This window comes from Triticum dicoccoides, chromosome 5A (genome assembly GCF_002162155.2).
Source record: "Triticum dicoccoides isolate Atlit2015 ecotype Zavitan chromosome 5A, WEW_v2.0, whole genome shotgun sequence".
NCBI classification, from domain to species: domain Eukaryota; kingdom Viridiplantae; phylum Streptophyta; class Magnoliopsida; order Poales; family Poaceae; genus Triticum; species Triticum dicoccoides.
In genome coordinates, this window is record NC_041388.1 from 701,022,437 (window position 1) to 701,029,095 (window position 6,659).

Sequence of the window (6,659 nt, forward strand, 5' to 3'; positions counted from 1 at the left end):
TTTTTCCAGATGTTAATAGATAAATTCCTCATGTCCAGCAATTTATTTTAGAATTTTTGGGGTTCCATATCTTGCGCTAGCTACAGATTACTACAGACTATTCTGTTTTTGTTAGATTCTGTTTTTCGTGTGTTGTTTGCTTATTTTGATGAATCTATGGCTAGTAAAATAGTTTATAATCCATAGAGAAGTTGTAATACAGTTGGTTTAACACCAATATAAATAAAGAATGAGTTCATTACAGTACCTTGAAGTGGTCTTTTGTTTTCTTTCGCTAACGGAGCTCACGAGATTTTCTACTTTAAGTTTTGTGTTGTGAAGTTTTCAAGTTTTGGGTAAAGATTTGATGGATTATGGAACAAGTAGTGGCAAGAGCCTAAGCTTGGGGATGCCCATGGCACCCCCAAGATAATATAAGGACACCTAAAAGACAAAGCTTGGGGATGCCCCGGAAGGCATCCCCTCTTTCGTCTACTTCTATCGGTAACTTTACTTGGAGCTATATTTTTATTCACCACATGATATGTGTTTTGCTTGGAGCATCTTTTATGATTTGAATCTTTGCTTGTTAGTATACCACAATCATCCTTGCTGTACACACCTTTTGAGAGAGCCATACATAATTTAGAATTTGATAGAATACTCTATGTGCTTCACTTATATCTTTTGAGTTATATAATTTAGCTCTAGTGCATCCGTTGCATGGCAATTCCTACTCACTCACATTGATATCTATTGATGGCCATCTCCATAGCTCGTTGATACGTAGTTGATGTGAGACTATCTTCCCCTCTTTTTCTCTTCTCCATAACCACCATTCTATTCCACATATAGTGTTATATCCATGGCTCACGCTCATGTATTGCGTGAAGATCGAAAAACTTTTGAAAATGTCAAAAGTATGAAACAATTGCTTGGCTTGTCATCACGGTTGTGCACGATTTAAATACTTTGTGTGGTGAAGATAGAGCATAGACAGACTATATGATTTTGTAGGGATAGTTTCTTTGGCCATGTTATTTTGAGAAGACATAATTGCTTTGTTAGTATGGTTGAAGTATTATCATTTTTATGTCAATATGAACTTTTGTCATGAATCTTTTGAATCTGAATATTCATACCACAATTAAGAAGATTTACATTGAAATTATGCCAAGTAGCACTCCGCATCAAAAATTCTGTTTTTATCATTTACCTACTCGAGGATGAGCAGGAATTAAGCTTGGGGATGCTTGATACGTCTCCAACGTATCTATAATTTTTGATTGCTCCATGCTATATTATCTACTTTTTTGGACATTATTGAGCTTTATTATCCACTTTTATATTATTTTTGGGACTAACCTATTAACCGGAGGCCCAGCCCAGAATTGCTGTTTTTTGCCTGTTTTAGGGATTCGGAGAAAAGGAATATCAAACGGACTCCAAACGGAATGAAACCTTCGAAAACGCGATTTTCTCATCAGATATAATCCAGGAGACTTGGACCCTCCGTCAAGAAATCCACGAGGCGGCCACGAGGGTGGAGGGCGCCCCCCCTAGGGCGCGCCCCCCTGCCTCATGGGCCCCCTGTTGCTCCACCGACGTACTTCTTCCTCCTATATATATCCACGTACCCCCAAACAATCAGATATGGAGCCAAAAACCTAATTCCACCGCCGCAACTTTCTGTATCCACGAGATCCCATCTTGGGGCCTGTTCAGAAGCTCCGCCGGAGGGTGCATCGATCACGGAGGGCTTCTACATCATCATCCAAGCCCCTCCGATGAAGTGTGAGTAGTTTACTTCAGACCTACGGGTCCATAGTTAGTAGCTAGATGGCTTCTTCTCTCTTTTTGGATATCAATACAATGTTCTCCCCCTCTCTCCTGGAGATCTATTCGATGTAATCTTCTTTTTGCGGTGTGTTTGTTGAGACCGATGAATTGTGGGTTTATGATCAAGTCTATCTATGAATAATATTTGAATCTTCTCTGAATTCTTTTATGTATGATTGGTTATCTTTGCAAGTCTCTTCGAATTATCAGTTTGGTTTGGCCTACTAGTTTGGTTGTTCTTGCCATGGGAGAAGTGCTTAGCTTTGGGTTCGATCTTGCGGTGTCCTTTCCCAGTGACAGAAGGGGCAGCAAGACACGTATTGTATCGTTGCCATCGAGGATAACAAGATGGGGTTTTTATCATATTGCATGAAACTATCCCTCTACATCACGTCATCTTGCTTAAGGCATTACTCTGTTTTTAACTTAATACTCTAGATGCATGCTGGATAGCGGTCGATGAGTGGAGTAATAGTAGTAGATGCAGACAGGAGTCGGTCTACTTGTCTCGGACATGATGCCTATATACATGATCATATCTAGATATTCTCATAACTATGCTCAATTCTGTCAATTGCTCAACAGTAATTTGTTCACCCACCATAGAATACTTATGCTCTTGAGAGAAGCCACTAGTGAAACCTATGGCCCCCGGGTCTCTTTCTCATCATATTAATCTCCATCACTTTATTATTGCTTAGCTTTTTTACTTTGCCTTTTACTTTTTACATTTTATCTCTATACCAAAAATACCAAAAATATTATTTATCATCTCTATCAGATCTCACTTTCGTAAGTGACCGTGAAGGGATTGACGACCCCTAAGCCCGTTGGTTGCATTGAGCTATTGTTTTTGTGTAGGTACGAGGGACTTGCGCGTAGCCTCCTACTGGATTGATACCTTGGTTCTCAAAAACTGAGGGAAATACTTACGCTACTTTGCTGCATCATCCTCTCCTCTTCGGGGAAATCCAACGCAGTGCTCAAGAGGTAGCAACATGCATAGTAGTACTTTTCTTCGAGGGCTAATAAACTTTTGCAATAAGTATATGTGTTCTTTATGACTAATGTGAGTCCATGGATTATACGCACTCTACGGTACCGTGCATTGCGCTTTCTCACATCGAGACGTGGTGCAAACTTCGCCGGTGCATCTAAACCCCGTGATAGGATATGCTCTATCACACATACTCCTTATTATATCTTCATCAAAAAATCCACCATACTTACCTATTATGAATTTTCCATGGCTATTCCGAGATATATTGCGATGCAACTTCCACTATTTCTGTTTGAGGACTTGAGCATTCATTGTCATATTGCTTTGCATGATCATATTGCTGACATAGTAGTTGTGGCTCAGTCACCATTCATTATTTTTCATACATGTTACACTAGATCATTGCACATCCTAGTACATGCGAGAGGCATTCATATAGAGTCATATTTTGTCATAGGTATCGACTTGTAATTTTTATTTCTTTTGAGTTATAACTAAATAGAAATGTGAGGATTATCATTATTCATTTTTAGAGCAGTGCCCCAGTGAGGAAAGGATGATGGAGACTATGATTCCCCCACAAGTCGGGATGAGGCTCCAGACAATGAGATAAAAATATAAAAAAGGAAAAAGGAAAAAACAAAAAAAAAGAAAAAAGAAAAAAAACAAAGAGAGAAGGGACATTGTTAGTATCTTTTACCACACTTGTGCTTCAAAGTAGCACCATGTTTTTCATATGGAGAGTCTCCTATGTTGTCACTTTCATATACTAGTGGGAATTTATCATCATAGGATTAGATGCACACCCACTTAGTTTTCATATTGAGCTTTCATACACTTATAGCTCTTAGTGCATTCGTTAAATGGCGATCCCTACTCCTCACGTTGATATCGATTGATGGGCATCTCCATAGCCCGTTGGTTACTCGCATCGATGTGAGACTTTCTACTTTTTGGTCTTCTCTATGTTTACCCCTATCATTATACTCTATTCCACCCGTAGTGTTATATCCATGGCTTGCGCTCATGTATTGCGTGAGAGTTGAAAAAGCTGAAGCTCGTTAAAAAGTATGAACCAATTGCTCGGCTTGTCATCGGGGTTGTGCATGATAAATACTTTGTGTTAAGAAGACAGAGCATGACAAGACCATATGATTTTGTAGGGATAGCTTTCTTTAGCATTGATATTTGGAAAGACTGATACGTCTCCAACGTATCTATAATTTTTGATTGTTCCATGCTATTATATTATCAACTTTGGATGTTTATGGGCTTTATTATGCACTTTTATATTATTTTTGAGACTAACCTATTAACCCAGAGCCCAGTGCCAGTTTCTGTTTTTTTCCTTGTTTTAGAATATTGCAGAAAAGGAAAATCAAACAAAGTCCAATTAACCTGAAACTTCACGGAACTTATTTTTGGATCAGAAGAAGCCCAGAAGACTTGGAGTGCACGTCAGGGGATCAACGAGAAAGCCACGAGGCAGGGGGCGCGCCCACCCCCCTGGGCGCGCCCTCCACTCTCGTGGGCCCCTCGTGGCCCCTCCTGATGCACTTCTTCCTCCTATATATCTCCAAATACCCTAAAACGATCGAGGATCACAATAGATCGGGAGTTCCGCCGCCAGAAGCCTCCGTAGCCGCCGAAAGCCAATCTAGACCCGTTCCGGCACCCTGCCGGAGGGGGAATCCCTCTCCGGTGGCCATCTTCATCATCCCGGTGCTCTTCATGACGAGGAGGGAGTAGTTCTCCCTCGGGGCTGAGGGTATGTACCAGTAGCTATGTGTTTGATCTCTCTCTCTCTCTCTCTCTCTCTCTCTCTCTCTCTCTCTCGTGTTCTTGAGGTGATACGATCTTGATGTATCGCGAGCTTTGCTATTATATTTGGATCCTATGATGTTTCTTCCCCCCTCTACTCTCTTGTAATGGATTGAGTTTTCCCTTTGAAGTTATCTTATCGGATTGATTCTTTAAAGATTTGAGAGAACTTGATGTATGTCTTGCCGTGCGTATCTGTGGTGACAATGGGATATCACGTGATTCACTTGATTTATGTTTTGGTGATCAACTTGTGGATTCCGCCCATGAACCTATGCATAGGGGTTGGCACATGTTTTCGTTCTGATTCTCCGGTAGAAACTTTGGGGAACTCTTTGAGATTCTATGTGTTGGTTGAATAGATGAATCTGAGATTGTGTGATGCATATCGTATAATAATACCCACGGATACTTGAGGTGACATTGGAGTATCTAGGTGACATTAGGGTTTTGGTTGATTTGTGTCTTAAGGTGTTATTCTAGTACGAACTCTAGGGTTGTTTGTGACACTTATAGGAATAGCCCAACGAATTGATTGGAAAGAATAACTTTGAGGTGGTTTCGTACCCTACCATAATATCTTCGTTTGTTCTCCGCTATTAGTGACTTTGGAGTGACTCTTTGTTGCATGTTGAGGGATAGTTATATGATCCAATTATGTTATTATTGTTGAGAGGACTTGCACTAGTGAAAGTATGAACCATAGGCCTTGTTTCCTAGCATTGCAATACCGTTTACGCTCACTTTTACCATTAGTTACCTTGCTGTTTTTATATTTTCAGATTACAAATACCCATGTCTACTATCCATATTGCCCTTGTATCACCATCTCTTCGCCGAACTAGTGCACCTATACAATTTACCATTGTATTGGGTGTGTTGGGGACACAAGAGACTCTTTGTTATTTGGTTGCAGGGTTGCTTGAAGAGACCATCTTCATCGTACGCCTCCTACGGATTGATAAACCTTAGGTCATCCACTTGAGGAAAATTTGCTACTGTCCTACAAACCTCTGCACTTGGAGGCCCAACAATGTCTACTTCGGGCGCAAGGAAGCTTATATCCGGAAAAAATCGTGTTAAAATATCAACACAATCAGAGTTACGGATCTCCGGGAATATAAGAAACGGTTTTTGGCCAGATCTGGAGAATGTGAAATAGAAGAGAACAAAGAGGGAGATCCAATCTCGGAGGGGCTCCTGCCCCTCCGCCGCCATGGAGACCGAGGACCAAAAGGGAAACCCTTCTCCCACCTAGAGAGGAGGCCAAGGAAGAATAAGAAGGAGGGGGGCTCTCTCCCCATCGCTTCTGGTGGCGCCGGAGTGCCATCGAGGCAATGATCGGAACAATGATATACATCAACAATCTTACTACCGTGAACACCAACTTTCTCTCCCCCTATGCATTGGTGTAACACCTTTTCTCCCCGCTGTAATATCTACTTAAACATGGTACTCAACTCCATATATTATTTCTCAACGATCTATGGTTGTCCTATGATGTTTGAGTAGATCTGTTTTGTCCGGTGGGTTAATCATGATCTTGGTTGGTATGATTGTATATTTTATTTATGGTGTTGTCCTACGGTGCCCTCCATTCTCGCGCAAACGTGAGGGGCCCCCGCTGTAGGGTGTTGCAATATGTTCATGGTTCGCTTACGGTGGGTTGCGGGAGTGTCAGAAACATAAACCTGAGTAGGTGGGGTATGAAATATGGGAATAAAGAGGACTTGATACTTAACGCTATGGTTGGGTTTCACGACCTTAATGATCTTTAGTAGTTGCGGATGCTTGCTAGAGTTCCAATCATAAGTGCATATGATCCAAGTAGAGAAAGTATGTTAGCTCATGCCTCTCCCTCATATAAAATTACAAGAATGATTACCGGTACTTGTTATCGATTGCCTAGGGACAAATGACTTTCTTATTGACAAAAGCTTTCCACTTTTATTACCTTGCAATTTATCCGTAGTTTTATTCTCGCAAAGTACTCGTAGCTTTATCCTTGCAAAATAGTCTC